This window comes from Cervus canadensis, chromosome X, assembly GCF_019320065.1.
Source record: "Cervus canadensis isolate Bull #8, Minnesota chromosome X, ASM1932006v1, whole genome shotgun sequence".
NCBI lineage: Eukaryota > Metazoa > Chordata > Mammalia > Artiodactyla > Cervidae > Cervus > Cervus canadensis.
This window is the reverse complement of record NC_057419.1, coordinates 2,875,652-2,898,507: the sequence shown is the minus strand read 5'-3', so window position 1 is coordinate 2,898,507 and position 22,856 is coordinate 2,875,652. Positions and strand designations below refer to the sequence as shown.

The following is a 22,856-nucleotide window of genomic DNA, read 5'->3' as shown; positions in this document are numbered from 1 at the left end:
AGGCTTGTGGTCACTCTGACCTGTCTCAGACCTCTCAGACGGCATCCTCTGGGTGAATGCAGGCTTGTGGTCACTCTGGCCTGTCACAGACCTCTCAGAGGCCATCCGCTGGGTGAGTGCAGGCTCATGGTTGCTTTAGTCTGTCACAGACCTCTCAGAAGCCATCTGCTGGGTGAATGTGGGCTCCTGGTCACTCTGGTCTGTCACAGACCTGCCAGAGGCTGTCCACTGGGTGAATTCATGCTTGTGTTACTCTGGTCTGTCACAGACCTGTCAGAAGCCATCCGCTAGGTGAATGCATGGCTTGTGGTCACTCTGGTCCATCACAGACCTATGAGAGGCCATCCACGGGGTGAGTGCAGGATCGTGGTCACTCTGGTTTGTCACAGACCTATCAGAGGCCATCCACTGGGTGAATGCACAATTGTGGTCACTCTGGTCTTTCACAGAACTCTGAGAGGCTTTCTGCTGTGAGTACAGGCTCATGGTTGCTTTAGTCTGTCACTGACCTCTCAGAAGCCATCTGCAGGGTGAATGTGGGCTCCTGGTCACTCTGGTGCACAGTTTCCACAGGGCTGTCGAGAGGCACTGTGTGGCTGCCCCAGCTGGGGGCCACTTATTGCGCTCTTGCTGCCCCCAAGCTACATCTGGAGAAGGCTAATCCCAATGAGAAGCTACTTTCAGACTTCAGCTCACATCCCAGGAACTAGTCTTCCAGCCTAAGCAGGTCACTCGGGGTTTCCTGTGTTAGTGCTCACAGCTCACACCCCTAGAGGGTGGGCCGGATCTGGGGACACATGTCCTCTGCTGCTAAAAGTGACATTAGACTGTGTTCCCAGGGATGGACCACAAGGGGTGATGGGAGAACGTCTGCCCTACCTGCTTGGAGGCACTGTGCCCCCAGCCCCTGCCTTGTCCCCACTCAGGTACGGAATGTGGGAGAGCAGGAGGGGGAACCTCGGTCCCCAGTGAGACCCTCTTAGCAGAGCTGGGCCTGGGTCAGGCTTGGAGGGTGTGACTGACAGTTTGCTGGACAGGACGCCACATTTAGAGGGCCTCCTGCAGTGCAGGTTTCAGGGCTAAATAGCAACCTAGTGTGGAGCATGGTGGCTGAGCTGACGAATGTGGATCCTGCAGGCTGAACGCTGAGCCCTGAACATTGGAAGGTTGTCTGGAGTCACAGGACGTGCTTGCTCTCTCTGCTGAGATGATCTCAATGGGGACCCAGGTTCCCCCTCCTACTCTCTCGAAGCTATCAAACTGAAGCCATTTCGCATGGTGAGCTCTGAGGAACCTCAGGAAAGAGAAGAATACCTGTTTTCCAGCAGCCATCAGACTGCAGCCACTCCCCACTGTGATCCCCGAGGAAACTCAGGAAGGAGAAGTCAGGATGCTGTCCCAGGTGGTAAGGTGTGTATCAAAGGGGATGATTTCAGTGAGATGGCTGGTGCATCTTCCCACACATAGAAAAGTGCTAAATTCCTTCACTTTAGATGCAACCCCCTGGTTTTGAAGTCCTAAAAGATTTGTACTGAATAAAACAACTCTCAACACCTGTATTATAATATTATTATGTCTATACATATGAAGTAGAGACTTTCCAAAGAACAACAAAGACAAATCTCAACATTCAGCACACTGGCACCAGTGGTGGGCACTCCCCAAAAGATGCAACTAGTGGAGCAATTAGAACACTCATCACCCCTTTTCCCATAAGATTGTGGAATGGACACTGACACTGGGGAATTGTTACGGGGAAGAACAAAATCTGACGCCATGTTGAATGTTTTACTCTAACCTTTGCTTCCTTTTGGTCTGTTTGCTACAGGGATACTGTCCATACATAATGGCCTGCCTCAGGAAACCCCGCCCCTCTGCCTCTGTCCAGGACCTGTCCACCTGTGGATGGCTACAGCAGGGAGAAAGTAACACATCTCCTCCTGAGACTGGCCATTGCAGAAGATATTTGCCAGATAAATGGCCTTTTTACTGTATTTCCTCACCTCCCAGCTCTGTGTTCTATAAAAGACCCTGGCATCCAGACCCTGACAAGATGGTTTCTTTGAGATATTAGTCTGCTATCTTCTCAATATGCTGGCTTTCCAAGTAAAGTCATATTCCTTGCCTCAGCACCTCGGCTCTGATTAATTGGCCTGTTGTGAGGTATGCAGAGCGAGCTTGGACTTGGTAACAATCCCACATGCCTTGCAGTCAAAAAATCAAAACAAAAAATGGAAGCGATATTGTTACAAATTCAATAAAGACTCTGAAAATGGACCATATAAAAAGATCTGAAGCCAAAATCCAAAAGGAACTCAGTGGTTGTCTGAAATATTTAGAAAGGGGTTAGTGCCCCTCTTGCCCGTACCCCCTGAAGCCACACTGGACATTTAGGCCCTGTCTATTCAGGACACCCTCTGCAGACCCCAGCTGGAATTGCTCTGCCCCCAATGCCCAGCTGGGTCTCAGGAGGTTGCAGAGACACACCCTGGGGGGTCTCCTCTGTGGTCCAGGGGAGTGTCACACAAGCCACATTGTCTCCCTGCCCATAATAAATAAGGAGGATTGTTGGCACCTGGGTGAGTGATGCTGTGGGCACCTGGACTGCCTCGTCCTTGTGAGATTTCCTGTGAAGACAGCACAGAAGGGGAACCAGTCAAGAGGGATCAAGGGAGCAGTGAACCCCTCTTCTCAGGGACCCTGTGAGACCCAAGACTCACTCTCCCCACCCTGCTCTGACTTTTGGGAACTGGCCTTTGTCATTCTCTGGGCAGGAGGTGGGAAGGACAACCCGGTCTCTCTTCCACCTCCTGAGACCCAGGTGGGCACCAGGGGAAGCAGCCCTCCACCTGGGGTCCAGAGAGGGTGTCCTGAATGCACAGGGCCTAACCGGTCAGTGCGGCTGGCCCTTGTCCACAGTGCACTGACCTGCTGCAGGGTCTCGGCTTCCCTGGCATCCAGCTCCCCCATCGTCAACCCCAGCTTGGTGTCTTGGGAGCCGCTCACTGGCAGGCACCCAGCAGGTGAAAGCTGCATGCCCAGCGAGAAGGAGGAGAAGCCGGTGGGGCAGGGGTCAAGCAGGGAGTGTCCAGGGCCCCTCTGCTCCCCCAAGAACACCCCGCCCAGCCTGCCGTGGCCTTGCTCCTCTTTAGTGTCTTTGTGGCTGATGTTGCCAAACACCTTCCCCTGGAAGAGAAGGCTCCATGACCGTGGAAGGGGTGGAGGTGAGGACGTGCTGTAGCCCTAAACCCAGAGAGCTTCAGAACTAACTCCCCTGAGCCCTGAACGTACTGCTTGTTACATCTGTACCAACCGAGGCCAAGATCCAGGCAGATTCTCTGTGGAAACACTTTCCAGGTCCAACAAGAGAGCTCTACCCTCACCGACTCACCCAGGATCCCCGAGCCCTGGCAGCCAAGCAGAGCCGCGTGCAGGCGGGGCTGCTACGGCCACGGGGCCGCCGTGGTCAGGGTGGAGCATGGGGCGGAGGCAGCTGGCTGTCCGTCCCATGACTGCTGGTGTCCTGTGTGCCCGTGCAGGGCAATCCCGGTGTCAGGTGGGGCCTGGCCGCTGTCCTGGGGACAGGATGGGACCTCAGAGAGCTCGCATCACCACTCCCCATCTCCTAGCACCGCTTCAGATGATGGCTTGTGGCTGCTGGCAGCTCCCTGGGCTGGGAGGCTGTGTAAAGCACCAACCCCCTTGCTCAAGGTCAGCTGAGACCCACAGCTCTGGGGTCACACACCACCTGTGCCACCATCCAGGTCATCCCACTTCTGTGAGGGAGGGCCTGTGTGGGTTTGTGGGTGATGAGGGATTTGTGGGTCTTCTGGGCTGGCCCCAGGAGCCAGCTTTTTTGAGGGGGGGGGGAGGGAGAAGCTTTGACCTCCTCAGCCTTCTAGGGGATTCCAGGCCCAGCTCTGCTGGGAGGTGCAGGTGAGAAGCCCTTGCAGGTTTCTGGGTCCCCACCGTTTTTCAGCTGAAGCCACTCTGCCTGCACCACCCCTAACTCTCCCTCCCATGGCCCCAGCCTGAAGCCACAGAAGATGGGGAGTTTATGTGGCTTCCCTTCCTGTAGGGAAACACAGCCACAGACAAACACGTTCCTTTAAGAAAGCATAGAAACCGGAAAATAATAGTGGGTGGTTATTACTGACGCGGTTCATGTAGAGACACTTCACAAGCCTGGCACATGGAGGGAACTGAGGGCCGTTGCCCCGAGTCCTGAACGTCGCACCTTCTGCCCCCCGCCCCGTGGCCCACTCTCCCCTTGGTGTCTTCTGGTGGCCGGGCGGACTTCAGCCTCCTGTGCCCCTTCTGGAAGGACCAGGCCAGGGCAGAGGTCATTCACAGAGGGGAGGGTGTGGTCGACCTTGAGAACCCCATTGCCCCCACTCTGTGTCGGAGCTCGGTTCCGGGTCTGAGCAAGCGTGGCTTCCTGGTGCTGTCCCCACCTTCACTCACCCAGGGTGGGGGGCTTTGTGTCCACCTTGTCCCCTCGTGCAGCCTGGTCACCCCAGGACCCGTGCTGTGTGTGCATCTGCCCTGCTCACAGGGCACCCCGGGGCCCATCAGACTTCACTCATGACAGGGAAGTGTAAGGATGAACTATTCCATGGTTAAGAATTTCAAGGCGCGACAGCATTGACCAGAGCGCACGGGCACAGGTACGAGGCCCACGCAGAGAGAAGCCGCGGTGTGGGCTTCAAGGACCCTCCGTGTGAGGTGGGATGGGGGCGGACAGGGATTTCCTGCAAACGCGGCTCCAGGCTCTGTTCTCGGCAGGGTGACGACTGTGGGCACTGTCTGTCTGCGGAGGGGCCCTGGGGCTGCCCAGCTCAGCAGGAACAGCAGGGGTGGGAAGGGAGGTCGGCCTCGCTTAGCACCCCTGACCTCACACCCCCTCATCAGGGCAGCCCAGTGCCTGAACGGCCCCTTCCTCGTCTAGCTCTGAAGACCTGGAAGGTGTGGGGGCTGGAGGACATGCAGGAAACAAATTCTGTAAAGCAATTATCCTTTATTAAAAAATAAAAAAGATTAAAGAAAAAACACAAAGGACAGCAAAGGTGGGGCTTGCGTTCTCAGCCAGCCTCTGCCAGATTCCGCCTGTGCTTACGCATCAGACCAAAATGCTGGTCCTCACACCCAGTATCACAGATGAGAATAGAGACACAGAGAGGTTCAGCATCTTGCCCCAGCTCACAGAGCTGCTGGGGGCAGGGTTGAGAACTGGACCCCTGTGGTCGAATCTGGAGTCCAGATGCTGTGATTACCCCGAGGGGGCGGCAGAGACCAGATGGCCCATTCTGAGCCAGGCGCGCTTGCACACACACACACATGCACGTGGTCGTCACCTTTGATGCTACAGAAGTCAGAGGAACCAGAGGGCAACCACGAGAGGCCAAAGGATAATCGTGATCTATAAGGAGGAGAGGCCACACTTCCCAAGAGGCCAGGGAATCCCTTCTCCGGTGAGTCTGTCTCAACCCCTAGATTCCTCTCCCTGGACCCAGGATTGACTGTCCAGTGACCTAACTGACTTGCCTCCAGAATGATGCCTTCCCAGGGGTTCAGCTATGACTGGACCCCACTGCTGTCAGTGAAAACAGGGGAATGAGTACATAGTCTGGGATTCAGATTTGTTTGGAGACAAAATTTATTAGAAAAGGAGACCTAAAAAACCACAAAGGCAATTGGCATGAACATCTCCAGAACACTTAAGAAACCCTCTGCTGTTTCTCTACCTCCTCTCCTGTCATGAAGGTGGAAGGTCTATTTAAAACAAGTAATTCTGTGCTTATCAACTCTTTTCTTTAAAATATTTATTATATATTTTTTATTCGGTTGTGCTGTGTCTTAGTTGCAGCCTGTTGGGAGCTAGTTCCCCAATCAGGTATTGAACGTGGGCCTCTGCATTGGAGTCTTGGCCACTGACGACACCTGGGAAGTCTCTCCTCATACTCCTGGGGACAGTAATGGGTCACAGACCTCCTCTTAGGCCCCCTTAGAGCTGAGGCATGGGGTGGCTGCAGTAATCCTCCTGTGGCTAAGGTGTGGTTTGTTGATCAAACTCACTCCACACTCCCTGCAAACATAGGAATACACCCCTGTGTGTGTCCTCTGGTGTCTGATGAGGAGTGACTTCCGACTGGAAGCTTCGCCACATTCCCTGCAACATGGGTTCTCCCCTGTGATGTGTCCTCTGGTGTCCTGATGAGAACGGACTTCTGACTAAGCTTCGCCCACCTCCCTGAACATAGGGCTTCTCCCCTGTGTGTGTCTCTGGTGGGTGATGAGGAGTACTTCTGACTGAAGCTTTCGCCCACACTCCCTGCAAACATAGGGCTTCTCCCCTGTGTGTGTCCTCTGGTGGGTGATGAGGACGTACTTCTGACTGAAGCTTCGCCCACACTCCCTGCAAACATAGGGCTTCTCCCCTGTGTGTGTCCTCTTGTGTGAGATGAGATTTGACTTATCACTGAAGCTTCGCCCACACTCCCCACAAACACAGGGCTTCTCCCCTGTGTGTGTCCTCTCGTGGGTGATGAGGACAGGCTTCCGACTGAAGCTTTGCCCACACTCCCTACAAACGTAGGGCTTCTCCCCTGTGTGTGTCCTCTGGTGTCTGATGAAATCTGATTTCTGACTGATGTCTCGCCTACACTCCCCGCAACCATAGGGCTTCTCCCCTGTGTGGGTATTCTGGTGGGCAATGAGGGTTGACTTCCGATGGAAACTTCGCCCACACTCCCTCAAACATAAGGCTTCTCCCCTGTGTGTGTCCTCTGGTGTTTGATGAGATGAGCCTTCTGACAGTAGCATCGCCCACACTCCCCGCAAACATAGGGCTTCTCCACTGTGTGTGTCCTCTGGTGTCTGATGAGGGCTGACTTCTGACTGAAGCTTCGCCCACACTCCCCGCAAACATAGGGCTTCTCCACTGTGTGTGTCCTCTGGTGTCTGATGAGGGCTGACTTCTGACTGAAGCTTCGCCAACACTCCCCACAAACATAGGGCTTCCCCCCTGTGTGTCCTCTGGTGTCTGATGAAATCTGACTTCTGACTGAAGCTTCACCAACACTCCCCACAAACATAGGGCTTCTCCCCTGTGTGTGTCCTCTCGTGTGTGCTGAGACTTGACCTGTCCTTGAAGCCTTGCCTACACTCTCCATACGTGACTCTCATAATCCCTGAGACCTCTGCCCTCGTGAGCAATGGGCCTGTGTCCTCCGGATTCAGTTTCTGGCTTGTGCTGGGCTCGTCTTTCATTCTCTCATGCACCCCAGAACCCCCCATTTGTCCTCCGGTTGAGTAGGAAGAGGCCCTTGAAATCCTCTTCAGCCTTATGCTTTGAAGCAAAGGTTGGGGCCTTTCCTTGGCCTCCTGACCCTCAGGTTTGTCGCTCGGGCTGTGTGGATCTGAATATCGCTGATTTTGATTGCCTGGGCAGCGATCCTCTGGTTGGAGGAGGTCTCTTTCAGATGGTCTCAGGAGATTCTGAGAGGGGTGACTGCTTTGGATGTGTTGGCTGAGGAATTTCTGACTGGAGAAGGCCAGAGAGCAGGAGGCACATGGGTGGATCTTGGGCTTTGGTTCTGCTGAAAGAGGAAGCTTTTGGTCAGGTAGCTGGTTTGCCATGGTCAGGCCCTCCCCACTAATCATCTATGTGTTGACAGTGCACGATATGTCTCCCATTGAGTGTGTCTTTACAGTCCACTTTTCCACTCCACTCTTATTCTCTACATCTACAGAAATCCAGGAAGCTTGTGTCACGGGCCTTTTCTACATATCACCCACATAGGGACCTTCCAGCAGCATCAGAGGCAGCATCTCTCCTGATAGAGGTGGATCTGCAGGGAATTTCCCTGCGTGTAAGTACCTGAAAACTCACATCACTGTGGCCACAGGTGTTTTACCCTACTGAGACATAAGACTTGATGACTTAGGTGGAATCTCCTGAGTGGCTCCCTGTGAGGGGAAAGGGTCTATTAAGTTAGGGGCGCCTGGCCTGGAGCTCTCTGCATATGGGAGGGAGCACAGGCGGTGGTTAGAGCAGGTGTGAGTAAAGCTGAATTTATGGCTCCTTGTTCAAAGAGCAGCCTTTGTGCCGATCTCTGCAGGAAGTGGGTTTGAGACCGGATGAGACCGAGTGGCCCAGGTCCCACTGACCACAGGGCTGGGTCCTGCTGCCCAAACTGGTTCACAAATTGCTCCTCTCTCAGTTTCCCATAAATCATAAAATAAAGGCATATCCTTTCTCCAGCCTCACCAGTACTCATACCTCATTTATTTCATTCAGGCTTCATCCATTTAACATGCACTAAGAAGGCCTGTTTAAAAATACATCTCCAGCCAGACTCTTCACATCCTCACTCCCAAGCATATTCAGACAGCCCACTCTCCCCTCATGTCTGGCAAAGAACTGACCTCTGAGGGGGCTCCCTGCTGATGTCTCTTCCCAGAAATGAACCAAAGCATTGTCTTAGCACAGAGAACATGCTGCTCACACCTGAAAGCCTTGCCGTGTCCTTCCTATAGAGCTGGCTTAGGCCCCAGCTTTGCCGCCTCCACCTCTCACCGTGGGCTTCCACTGTGTTCTCCCAGCATCTCCCTCAGTGCTCTCCTCTGGAGACCCGTTCGTCCTCATGGCCATTGGACTGCTCAAGGCCAAGGTGCCTGTGGAAGAAGAAGGTGCTGAGATAGCCCAGACCAGTGTCCAGAGCCTGGTCTGTCTGCCTTGGGTAAATAAAGACGTGGAGGTGTATGGTGAACCGAGGCATATGTATTCCCTATGAAGAATCTCTCCTTATGTCAAAACCTTTGCAGACAACCAAATGTTTGCTTTTCATGTCCCTTTCACTAGTTTTAATAACCTAAGGGAATAGAGGGACTTCCCCTGGTGTACAGTGGATAAGAATCTGCCTGCCAATGCAGAGGACACAGGTTTGATGGCTGGTCCAGGAAGATGCCACTTTGTGCGGGGCAGCTAAGCCTGTGTGTCACAAACTATAGAGCCTGTACGTGCTCTATTTCTACTGGTTACCAGCGGGGAGGGGAAGAGGGAGGGGCAATACAGAGGTGGGGAAGTGGGAGGCACGCAGTGATAGTTAGGTGGAAGATGAGCTCAGGGATGCATTGTACAACATGGGGAATAGAGCCAAGACTTTGTCATAACTATAAATGGAAAGCAAGCTTTAACAGTTGTCTATCAGAAAGGAAAGGAAAGAAAGAGGGCGGAGGAAGGAGGGAAGAACGGAAGGTCAAGAAGGGCGTTTTTGGAGGTCAAAAAGTCAATACTGATTAGGCCCTTTTTATCAAAGGATTCTATTTTTTTTTTTTTTTTTCAATTGCTGGGTATTTACGTTACAATATTGTGGTGGTTTTTGCCATACATTGACATGAATCAGCCATGGGACTACATGTATTCCCCATCCTGATTCCCCCTCACATCTTCCTCCCAATCCAATCCCCCTGGGTCAGCCCAGTGAACCAGTCCTGGGCACCCTGTCTTATGCATCGAACATGGACTGGCTATCCCTTTCACATATGATAATTTACATGTTTCAATGCTATTCTCACAGATCATCCCACCCTCGCCATCTCCCACAGAGTCCAAAGGCTGTTCTGTAAATCTGTGTCTCTTTTGCTGTCTCCCATATAGGGTTATCATCTCCATCTTCCTAAATTCAATATATATGACTTAGTACAGTGTTATGGTGTTTTTCGTTCTGACTTACTTCGCTCTGTATAATAGGCTGCAGTTTCATCCACCTCATTAAAATGGGTTCACATGTGTTCTTTTTAATGACTGAGCAATATTCCACTGTGTCTATGTACCACAGCGTTCTTACCCATTTGTCTGCTGATGGACTTCTAGGTTGCTTCCATGCCCTGCTTCTTGTAAACAGTGCTGTGATGAACATTGGGACACACGTGTCTTTTTCACTTCTGGGTGAATCAGGATTTGAATGGGGAGAAACCATGATGACTCTTAGTCTGTTTTTGTTAAACCCTGCACATGAGTTTGGTTGAAGGAGTGGGACCAAAGTTGGAGATGGTTGTTTCAAACTGGCTGAGAGTGCTCAGATGGACATGTGTGTTGCTGTCCTGCTGGGGGACATCTCTGGTTGCTCTGTTCTCACCAGCAATGGAGGATTTTCTTTCCTTCCTTTCATTTGCCTTGTTTCCCTTTCTCCCTCTTTCCTCCCTACCTGAATTTCTTTCACAAACATTCAGTGTGCTGCGCTGTGCTGTGCTTCGTTGTTCAGCCATGTCCAACTCTTTGTGACCTCATGGACTGTAGCCTGCCAGGCTCCTCTGTCCATGGGGATTCTCCAGGCAAGAATATTGGAGCAGGCTGCCATGCCCCCTCCAGGGTATCTTCCCAACCCAGGGATTGAATCCTGTTCTGCCATGTTGAGGTGGTTTTTTTTTTTGTTGTTTGTTTGTTTTGTTTTGTTTTTTTATATCTGAGCCATCAGGAAACACTTAAAATGGGCTTCATCTGACACTATGTGTTTCATATCTGTAAGATCAAATGGGGTCTATATTAGGATTTACATGACACTCCTTATTTTTAGAACACACAAAACAGATTTATTCCAACTATCCTAATGTCTCTGTCTGCAATTACTCAAATCTATGCCACTACTGCCTGAGTTTCAGTTCTCAAGGGAATTTTAGTATGATTTGTCTTACCTTCGTTAGATTTAATATGTTGTTAACGTGGTTCGGGGCTAGTTCCATACTCTTCCTGTGAATTGGCTGCTCATGTCTTTAAACATGTCTTCATAAATTTAAAGGCCAGTGATACATCTTTCTTATAAAGTGTTGGCTCATGCCTCTTGCCCATTTTCTATCAGGTTTTAGGATCTCCTAAAAATTCTAAGAGGCATCTTTTGGGTTTGTTTACAGCATGCTTTTTCTACCTCGTAAAATGTTCAGCAGTGTGATGGACCCTGGGTGAGTAAGCAACAAAGGGAAAACAGGATGTGAACACTTCACAGGAATCCCAGGAAGACCCAGTAAGGCAACAAACTGTCCCCAGGGGTGCACTTCAGCCTGGTTGACCCTACGAGTCAATTGGAAAAACGAGGACTGAGGTGGACCAAACAATCCATTCTCCTTTCCTCCAGAGGCAACCAGCTCAATGAGAGACCATGGGAACTAGATGCACAGGACAGGATGACTCAGTGTTTCGTCCAAGAAGCTGGAAGCTTGTGGCAGCTGCTCATGGAAATGAATTCCACCTTGGTTTTGGCTGTGAGGTAAGCTCCAAGGGAGCTTCCAGCAAGAAAACAAGATGAGAAAAGAGATTTGTGAGGGCACGTGTTGAGAAGACCTTGGCACACAAGGCTCACACAGCTCTGGGTGAGTGCTGGGAATACTAATCAGCCGCAGGTGGGCATTTCCTGCATAGGACCCCCAAGCAAAACCTGAAACATGCATTTCGCTACCCCTTCCCCATCACCCTGTTCAAACCCAAGCCTGGGTAGTACTCCTAGTGAGGTGACCCTGAGTCCTAGACTTCAAACGAGACAGCTCCGTGTGGAGCAAGGACAAGTGTATTCACTGCATTCTCACAGCCTGAAGACAAGGGTTTCTGACTGGAGACCAGAAAACGGAGGCGAACTCCAGGATCACTGAGACAAGGAGGTGGGATGGAAAGGTTTCTGTCTGCTGGACCAGAATTCAATGGGCTTCAAGGTGCATTAAGACCACATTGCAGGACGAACGAGCAATGACTCTCGCTTCCACAGACACTTAAACACAACCTAGTTGTCATGGAGGGTGTTTAGACAAGATATGAACAGCTAGATAATGGTGAAAGCTGAGAGAGAACAGAATGAATGTCCGAGGAGTGTGGCTGTGGGGCAAGGTTTGGAGGAGATGCACTCTGCCTGCTGTGTGACCCATCACAGTTGACATAGAGGTGAGGGTGACAGGTGAGTTTGGAGGCTTCTAGAGGGCATTACTAATACCTCATTTCTCCCAGCAAATCATCTGAATTGCTCCCCATCCTCCGCCAAACATTTCATGATGGGGCTTTGTGATGTCAAAGCTCACCCAGGGCCACCATTGGCTGGGGAAGAGACTTGCTGACCTCATAAAGCATGAGGGTGAGGCTCCATGGGGACGGGTATATATAGGGGTGCTCAGGGGCTCTGAGCAGACCACTGTGAGTCCTCCAAATGACTGAGGTGACTGGGAAGCCACAAGGCTCCAGAGTAGTTATGGAACACCCACCTCCTGTTACCCAGGAGAAGATGAAGACCTCCTATCAATTGAGGTTCAGAAAGAAAATATCAAGGTGAACTGAACCCAGCCAAACTCCTCTTGCCCATCGACCCCACCCCAGAAGATACCCTCCCCTGTCCTTGCCTAGCACATAACCCTTCTCTGCCCACACTCCTTCTCCTGAAGCCATCATTCCCACCTGTCTTCACACTCTTCCCTAACCCAGTGCCATTCTTGCTCCCTGTCTTGTTTTCTCCTGGTGGCCAGCGTAACCGTGAGGGTGAATAATCCCATTCCGGCAAAGCTGCCCAAGAAAACTTCTCTGAAAACTCCCACCACAAAAAAAGCTTAAGAAAATCAGATGCTCAAAGCTCTGTAGCCTGTGTTCCAAGGCGAATGAACAGCTGAATCAGAAGGAACCAGTGGAAGTCCCAGAGAACATGGAGACCCCTGCCATTTCAGGTAATCAGAAGGAACCACAGGAGGTCCCAGACACCATGGAGACCCCTGCCATTCCAGCTAATCAGAACGAACCAGAGGAGGTCCCAGAGACCATGGAGACCCCTGCCATTCCACCTGGACCAATGGACAGCCAGTGACTTCGGGGCATGGCTAGACACCTCAGAAATGCTTGGGGGTCTGGCCGCTGAGTACTGGCCAAAAGTACAGATGCTGAATATTATAGCAACTGCATACACTAATAACGAAAATACAATAAAATCAAGCTGATGTGAAATTAGGTTTGTGTCTGAGTTCTCTGATAGTGGGGGGCAGAGAGGGCAGGGAAGGGATAAGTGTGTGAGGAGGGAGGGAGATGGGTTTTGTGGAGTTGGAATTGAGCGCAGAAGGTCCAGGTTGCCAGAAAGTAGGGGGAAGAACTGGTTCCAGACTGAGCTTCAAAGACACACTTCCCATGGGAGAAGAGGAAGAGGACTTGGAGTTTCTCTGTGTGAGAGCAGAGATGGACACTTTGCTGGGGAGCAGTGTCGAGTATGGGGGGACAGTGCCATTGGTTCAAAAGGCATACAAAGGAGCTGCCCCATCAAAAGAATGGACTATTGACATTTGGAGCAACATGGAAGGTAGAATATTGAGTAAAATATCTCAGACAGAGATTGACAAATACTGTATGATATCACTTATAGGGTGTAAACATACCGCAAAGTAGAGAATATGATAATAATGGAGGTGCACAAATATAGAGAAGCATCTACTGGTTACCAGGGGGGAGGGGAAGAGGGCGGGGCAATACAGAGGTCGGGGAGTTGGAGGCACGCAGTGATAGTAAGGTGGAAGTTGAGTTCAGGGATGCATTGTACAACATGGGGAATAGAGGCAGGACTTTGTCATAAGTATATATGGAAAGCCAGCTTTAACAGTTGTATAATCAGAAAGAAAAGGAAAGAAAGAGGGGTGAGGAAGGAGGGAAGAAAGGAAGGAAAAGAATGTCGTTTTTGGAGGTCAAAAGGTCAATACTGATTAGGCCCTTTTTATCAAAGGATTCTATTTTGTTTTATTTTATTTATTTTAATTGGTGGGTATTTACTTTACAATATTGTGGTGGTTTTTTCCATACATTGACATGAATTAGCCATGGGAGTACATGTATTCCCCATCCTGATTCCCCCTCACATCTTCCTCCCAATCCAGTCCCTCTGGGTCAGCCCAGTGAACCAGTCCTGGGCACCCTGTCTTATGCATCGAACATGGACTGGCTATCCCTTTCACATATGATAATACACAGCTTTCAATGCTATTCTCTCAGATCATCCCACCCTCGCCGTCTCCCACAGAGTCCACAAGACTCTTCTGGAAATCTGTGTCTCTTTTGCTGTCTCCCATATAGGGGTATCATCTCCATCTTCCTACATTCAATATATATGCCTTAGTATAGGGTATTGGTGTTTTTCTTTCTGACTTACTTTGCTCTGTATAATAGGCTCCAGTTCCATCCACCTCATTAGAATGGATTCCCATGTGTTCTTTTTAATGGCTGAGCAATATTCCATTGTGTCTATGTACCACAGCTTTCTTACCCATTTGGCTGCTGATGGACATCTAGGTTGCTTCCATTCCCTGGTTATTGTAAACAGTGCTGTGATGAACATTGGGGAACAAGTGTCTTTTTCACTCCTGGGTGAATCAGGATTTGAATGAGGAGAAACCATGATGACTATTAGGCTGTTATTGGTAAACCCTGCACATGAGTTTGGTTGAATGAGTGGGACCAAAGTTTGAGATGGTTCTTTCAAACCGGCTGAGAGTGCTCAGATGGACATGTGGGGTGCTGTCCTGCTGGGGGACATCTCTGGTTGCTCTGTTCTCACCAGCAATGGAGGGTTGTCTTTCCTTCCTTTCATTTCCCTTGTTTCCCTTTCTCCCTCTTTCCTCCCGACCTGAATTTCTTTCACAAACATTCAATGTGCTGCGCTGTGCTGTGCTTCGTTGTTCAGCCATGTCCAACTCTTTGTGACCCCATGGACTGTAGCCCGCCAGGCTCCTCTTTCCATGGGGATACTCCAGGCCAGCATACTGGAGCAGGCTGCCATTCCCGCCTCCAGGGGATCTTCCCAACGCAGGGATTGAATCCTGGTCTCCCCTGTTGCAGGTGGGTTTTCTTTCTTTCTTTCTTTTTTTTTTTAATACTATCTGAGCCATCAGGAAACCCTTAAAATGGGCTTCATCTGACACTATGTTTTTCATATCTGTAAGATCAAATGGGGTCTATTTTATGATTTCCATGACTCTCCTTATTTTTAGAACACACAAAACACATTTATTCCAAGTATCCTAATGTCTCTGTCTGCAGTTACTAAAATCTATGCCACTTCTGCCTGAGTGTCAGTTCTCAAGGGAATTTTAGTATGATTTTTCTTACCTTCGTTAGATTTAATATGTTCTTAACGTGGTTCACGGCTAGTTCCATACTCTTCTTGTGAATTGGCTGCTCATGTCTTTAAACCTGTCTTCATAAATTTAAAGGCCAGTGATACAGCTTTCTTATAAAGTGTTGGCTCCTGCCTCTTGCCCATTTTTCTATCAGGTTTGAAGATCTTCTAACAATTCTAAGAGTCATCTTTTGGGTTTGTTTATGCAATGCTTTTTCTACCTCTTCAAATGTTCAGCAGTGTGATGGACCCTGGCTGAGTAAGCAACAAAAGGACAACAGGATGTGAACACTTCACAGGAAACCCAGGAAGACACGCTAAGCCAACAACCTGTCCCCAGGGGTGCACCTCAGGCTGGTTGACCCTACGAGTCAATTGGAAAAATGAGGACTGAGGTGGAGCACACAATCCACTCCCCTTTCCTCCAGTGCCAACCAGCTCAATGAGAGACCATGGGAACTAGATGCACAGGACAGGATGGCTCAGTGTTTCATCCAAGAAGCTGGAAGCTTGTGGCAGCTGCTCATGGAAATGAATTCCACCTTGGTTTTGGCTGTGAGGTAAGCTCCAAGGGAGCTTCCAGAAAGAAAACAACATGAGAAAAGAGATTTTTCAGGGCACGTGTTGAGAAGACCTTTGCACACAAGGCTCACATAGCTCTGGGCAAGCACCACACCTTGCTGGGAATACTAATCAGCCACAGGTGGGCATTTCCTGCAGGGGATCTCCCAGCACAACCTGAAACTTGCCTTTCTCTGCCCCTTCCCCATCACCCCGTTCAAAACAAACCCAGGGTAGTACCCATAGTTAGGTGACCCTGAGTTCTAGACTTCAAATGAGACAGCTTCGTGTGGAACAAGGGCCAGTTTATTCACTGCATTCTCACAGCCTGAAGAGAAGGGTTTCTGACTGGAGACCAGAAAATGGAGGCGAGCTCCGGGAACACTGACACAAGGAGACAGGTGGAAAGGTTTCTGTCTTCTGGCCCAGAATTTAATGGGCTTCAAGGTGCATTAAGACCACATTGCAGGACGAACGAGCAATGATTCTCGCTTCCACAGACACTTAAACACAACCTAGTTGTCATGGAGGGAGTTTAGGCAAGATATAAAAAGCTAGATAATGGTGAAAGCTGAGACAGAACAGAATGAAAGCCTGAGGAGTGTGGCTGTGTGGCAAGGTTTGGAGGAGATGCACTCTACCTGCTGTGTGACCCATGAGAGTTGACATAGAGGTGAGGGTGGCAGGTGATTTTGGAGGCCTCTTGAGGGCATTAGAAATGCCTCATTTCTCCCAGCAAATCATCTCAATTGCTCCCCATCCTCTGCTAGACATGTCAGGATGGGGCTTTGTGTTGTCAAACCTTACCCATAGCCACCGTTGGCAGGGGAAGGGACTTGCTGACCTCATAAAGCATGAGGGTGAGGCTCCATGGGGAAGGGTATATATAGGGGTGCTCAGGGGCCCTGAGCAGATCACTGTGAGTCCTCCAAATGACTGAGGTGACAGGGAAGCCACAAGGCCCCAGAGTAGTTTTGGAACACCCACCTCCTGTTACCCAGGAGAATATGAAGACCTCCTATCAATTGATGTCCAGAAAAAAATTCAAGGTGAGCTTAACCCAGCCAAACTCTTCTTGCACATTGACCCCTCCCCAGAAGACACCCTCCCCTGTCCTTGCCTGGCACATAACCCTTCTCTGCCCACAGCCCTTCTCCTGAAGCCATCATTCCCACCTGTCTTCACACTCTTCCCTAAACCAGTGCCATTCTTGCTCTCTGTCTTGTTTTCTCCAGGTGGCCAGGGTAACCGTGAGGATGAATAATCCCATTCTGATAACGCTGCCCAAGAAATCTTCTCTGAAAACTCCCACCACAAAAAAGCTTAAGAAAATCAGATGCTCAAAGCTCTGTTGCCAGAGTTCCAAGGTGAATGAACAGTTGAATCAGAAGGAACCAGAGGACGTCCCAGAGACCATGGAGACTCCAGTATTTCCAGGTAATCAGAAGGAACCAGAGGAGGTCCCAGAAACCTTGGAGATCCCTGCCATTCCAGCTAATCAGAATGAATCAGAGGAGTACCCAGAGACCATGGAGACCCCTGCATTTCCAGGTAATCAGAAGAAGCCAGTGGAGGTCACAGAAACCATGAAGAGCCTTGCCATTCCAGCTAATCAGAAGGAACCAGAGGAGTTCCCAGACACCGTAGAGTCCCCTGCCATTCCAGCTAATTAGAATGAACTAGAGGATGTCCCAGAGGCCATGGAGACCCCTGCCATTCTAGTGGACCAGTGGACGGCCAGGGACATCGGGGCATGGCTAGACACTTCAGAAATGCTTGGGAGTCTGGCCGCTGAGTACTGGCAAAAAGTACAGATGTTGAATATTATAGCAACTGCACACACTAATAACAAAATAAAATAAAGCTAATATGAAATTATATTTGTCTCTGAGTTCTCTGATAGTGGGGGGCGGAGAGGGCAGGGAAGGGATAAGTGTGTGAGAACGCAGCGAGATGGCTTCTGTGGAGTTGGAGATAGGACCAGAAGTTTCAGTTTGACAGAAAATAGGGGGAAGAACTGGGTCCAGACAGAGCTTCAAAGGCACACTTCCCATGGTAGAAGAGGAAGGGGACTTGGTGTTTCTCTGTGCGAGTGCAGAGATGTACACTTAGCTGCGGAGCTGTGTCGTGTGTGGGGGGGCAGTGCCATTTGTTCAAAAGGCATACAAAGGAGCTGCCCCATCAAAAGAATAGAATATTGACATTTGTAGCAACGTGGCAAGTGGAATATTGATTAAAATGTCTCAGACAGAGATTGACAAATACTGTATGATATCACTTATAGAATGTAAACATACTGCAAAGTAGAGAATATGATAAAATGGAGGCGCACAGATATAGAGAAACATCTACTGGTTACCAGCGGGGAGGGGAAGAGGACGGGCAATACAGAGGTGGGGGAGTGGGAGGCATGCAGTGATAGTTAGGTGGAAGATGAGCTCAGGTATGTATTGTACAACATGGGGAATAGAGCCAAGAGTTTGTCATAACTATAAATGGAAAGCAAGCTTTAACAGTTTTATAATCAGAAAGAAAAGGAAAGAAAGAGGGGGGAAGAAGGAGGGAAGAAAGGAAGGAAAAGAATGGCTTTTCTGGTGGTCAAAAAGCCAATACTGATTAGGCCGTTTTTGACAAAGGAATGTATTTTATTTTATTTTATTTATTTTAATTGGTGGGTAATTACTGTGAGATGAGCAGAAGTAAAGCAACTTAGATTAGCTGTAGGCCTTCCTACTTGGTTAGATTATCAGGTAGCTTTCGCTTAATGCTGACCACTGTTTGCCAGTTAGGACCAATTAGCTTTCACTTAACACTGAGTGATGTTTGCCTATTAGGAAATTAGGAACGTGACGAAAACACCCAGGAAAGTCCTGCGTGCTCGAAAGAATTGACCAATAAAATTGCTTTGCAAACGTGTAACCAATCTGCTTCTCACCCTATGAATTTGTGTAACAGCTTGGACTCGGGGCTCTCTGACTCACACCACTGCTTTGGTTGCAGGCGGAGAGTCCTGGCTCGAGTCAGTATTAAACTTCCCTTCCTGCGAGTTGCATTGTCTTGGAGGCCTTCTCTCTTCTCGCTCGGGGATTTGGACATCGGGCATAACATTTGGCGGCTCATCCGGGATCCCTTTACCGGGGGAAGAGAACACTTCCAGGACAGAGGGGAAGGATAGGTAATAGCACCTGTGCTCACGAAAACTCAGGGGGCCGAAAAACCCAGTGCTGTGTTGTCAGCTGTCCATGTGTTTGTCTTTGGCTCTCTGTGTTTGTGTGTGTGCCGGCATTGTCTTAGGAAGGACAGGAAGTGCAGAGTAATTCTGGGGCCCTGCTGTAAAGCAGGAAGGTATCTGGCACAGGAAGTCCAGAGTAATTCTGGGGCCCTGCTGTAAAGCAGGAAGGTATCTGGCACAGGAGAAAGCTTTCTCCAGCCAGATAAAGGCCGAGGCCAGCGATCCCGCTGGAAGGCAGCTGGCTCTGTGGGAAGGAAAGTTCCTCTCCTGATCCCGAGTCTGGTCAGGGGGCCCAAAAACCCAGCGCTGTGTTGTCGGCCGACATTTGTCAGTCCGTGTGTTTGTCTTTGGCTCTCCATGTTTGTCCATGTTTGTGTGTGTCCTGGCATTGTCTCTGGTTCAATTCCCACTCTTTTCAGGAGTTTCAGTGAACAGGCGAGCAGTTGTGGGGGCAATTGATGAGTCCCGGCCAGGGCTACACTCTGGCGGACTCTGAAGGCCCTACAATACGTGAGCCTCAATAACTAGAGCCCAACCAGGTGAAACTCTCCTTTCACTATGATTGTCAGCAGCTGTTGCAGGAGCGAATTCTGGCAGAAGCATGGAAACGGGTCCCAGGGGCCAATGGGAGGCCAACCGCCCAGCCTCATCTCGTGGACAAGGGGTTTCCTCTGTTGCGGCCTAACTGGGATTTTGAGCGAGCGGAAGGTAAGGAGCATCTCCGAGTGTACCGCCAGACTCTGATGGCTGGCCTGTGGGCCCCAGCAAGAAAGCCGACAAATTTGGCAAAGGTAAATTTAGTAAGGCAAGAGCCCACTGAGAGCCTGGCAGCCTTCCTAGAGAGGCTAATGGAAGCTTTCAGGCAGTATACACCTATGTATCCTCAGGCTGAGGAGTCACGTGCTGCAGTTCTGTTAGCGTTTGTAAATCAGGCAGCCCCAGATATTAGGAAGAAATTACAAAAGATAGAGAGATTGGGAGAACAGATGATACAGGATTTATTGAAAGCAGCTGAAAAGGTATTTAATAATAGGGAGACCCCAGAACAAAGGGAAGAACGAATTCGAGAGGAGGAAAGGGAATTAGCTGAGAAGATCAGGAAGGAAGATAGAGACTATAGAATGAGGGAAAACCAGTAGAACCAGAGGGAGCTAGCCCAGATTATGGGAGAAAAACAGAAATAAAAAAGGCAGGCCCTAAAGGAAGATCAGTGCGCCTACTGCAAAGAACAGGGGCACTGGAAAAACGAGTGCCCTAAGAGGGACCTGAGGAGAGGTATGACCCACAGAGAGAATCTCCCCTGGAACTCAAGTTCTATATGCGGGGGAAGGCAGTGACTAGGGGAGTCAAAACTCGGCACCCCTCCCCTAGTCCTGGGTATATATTGGATAATTGCAGTCATGAGGAACTGGAAAATTCTGCTGCCTATTAGCCTGTCAAATGTAGACTTTGTATCTCTCTATGGTGGAGATCAGACCCAGAAAGTTCTTGCTCTTTTGCACCTGAAGACTCACTCACAGCTGTGGTGCTTTATCTTGCTGATCAGTGGTGGGCTATTGATGATATTGTGAAAACATCTGTCCCTTCTAGAGAGGGGCTTAAGCAGGTGAGAACTCTTGGGGAGAGAGTGGTTAAAGCAGGAAATGGAGAGAAATGAGATCCCATTCCTGTGTCATAGCAGTACTGATTATGCTAAGATTCTGTGGAAGAAAGAGGAGGCCATTGGGTTTTATTCAGTTAAGCCTACAGAGCTGGGAGAATGACAGTCATGGATGGACTTGGACAGCTGATACATGTCTTATCCCTAGTCTTAAGAGATGAATAAATACCCGTTGGCCTGGGCTGAAATGGCAGGGATGGGACTGGCCAAACAGACATCTGGTCGTCATCAAGCTAAAGGCCTAGGCAGCTCCTGTGAGGGTGAGATAGTACCCCATGAGCCAGGAAGCCCGGTGGAGGATCACTCCCCACATTCGACGTCTCATGAATGCTGGAATTCTCAAGTGGTGTCAATCCCCTTGGAACACCCCCTTACTGCCAGTAAAGAAGCTGGGGGGACAGATTACCTGCGAGAAGTCAACAAACAGTGAGTGACATCTAACCCGTATACCCTCCTGAGCAGTTTGCTGCCTGAGTACACTTGGTACTCTGTGTTGGACTTGAAAGATGCCTTTTTCAGCCTACCCCTGGCGGCCCAGAGCCAGGAGATATTTGCCTTTGAGTGGACTGAGGGGGAAGGCCAACCGGTAATCCCACAGAGGTTCAAGAGGCTCTGAGTGAGGACCTCTACGAATATCGGACTTGCCACCCAGAGGTCCTTCTGCTAATAGCCCGGCAAGAGGTCACCTGTTTGGGGTATAAGATCAGGCAGGGGCAAAGGTGGCTAACCCAGGCCACGAAGGCCCAAGACCCCACGCCAGGTGAGAGAGTTTCTGGGGACTGTTGGATATTGCAGACTGTGGACCATGGGGTTTGCTGAGAAGGCCCGGCCCTTGTATGAGGGAAGTAAAGAGACCCCAAGCTGGACTTGGACTGAGACAATGAAACAGGCTTTCCAGACACTCAGATGGGCCCTACTAGAAGCCCCAGCCCTTGCCCTACCTATCCCAAAATAAGCCATTCCAGCTGTTTGTAGCTCCATGATGGTTCACCGATGGGAGCAGCTATGTAAAAGATGGGCAAAGGAAAGCGGGAGCCACTGCAGTAGAAGAGTACAGTTGTGAATATGGCTCTGCGAAGTTTTATGCACTGTGTGGCTTTGGTGGGGTCTTAAGTTGTGGTCTGACACACACTGCTGTTGTTCCTCTGGATTTATTGAAATGACGTATGCAGGTGGACCTACAGGAGTACAAGGGCATTCTTAATGGATTTTCAGTTACACTCAAAGAGAATGGTTTCCGTGGTTTGGCCAAAGGATGGGCCCTGACCCTCATTGGCTACTCCCTGCAGGGGCTCTGCAAGTTTGGCTTTTATGAAGTACATGCTTGGAGAGGAGAATGCCTATCTGTGGTGCACATCACTGTATTTGGCTGCCTCTGCCAGTGCTGCATTCTTTGCTGACATTGCTCTGGCTCCTATGGAAGCTGCTAAGGTTCAAATTCAAGCCCAACCAGGTTATGCTAACACTCTGAGGGATGCAGCTCCCAAAATGTATAAGGAAGAAGGCTTAAAGGCGTTCTATAATGGGGTTGCTCCTCTTTGGATGAGACAGATACCATACACCATGATGAAGTTTGCCTGCTTTGAACGTACTGTTGCTGATTCCATGGTGTCTGTGTTGCATAAAGAGAAGGGTAGCAATGCCTCTCAGGTCCTCAAGAGACTTGGATTTAGAGGTGTATGGAAGGGACTCTTTGCCCACATCATCATGATCGGCACTCTGACTTCTGACTTCACTCTGTGAAGGTCTACTTCAGGTTCTCTCGCCCTCCTCCCCCTGAGATGCCAGAGTCTCTGAAGAAGAAGCTTGGGTACACTCAGTAGATAAATGAAAGCAAATATGGACTGAATCTGCGTGTTGATCAGTGTTTGAGGAAAATACAACTGGATGAGAGATAATCCAGGCTTGCAAAGTGTGCCAGCTGATGAGGACAGGGAAAAAGCAGAACACGGGAACAAGGTACCGAGAGGAAGAGCCAGGGCAACACTGGGAGATAGATTTCCCTGAGGTAAGGCCAGGCAAGTAGGGGTATTGCTATATGTTGGTTCTGGTAGATACCTTCTTAGGGTGGGTGGAAGCCTTCCCCACTAAGGGAGAGACAGCAATAGTGGTTGCTAAAAAGATCTTAGAGGAGATAATGCTTAGGTACGGGCTGCCGGTGACTATGGGCTCTGATAACGGACCTGCCTTTGTGAGCCAGATTGTACAAGGGTTGGCCCAAGCTCTGGGGACAAAATGGAAGTTACATTGTGAATATAATCCCCAGAGCTCAGGACAG

General features: G+C 49.9%; 1 pseudogene; it reads right to left on the bottom strand.

Moving 5' to 3' along the window:
* LOC122435033 overlaps positions 1-21,959 on the bottom strand; it is a 220,013-nt pseudogene extending 198,054 nt beyond the window's left edge.
* Positions 21,960-22,856: the final 897 nt, after the last annotated feature.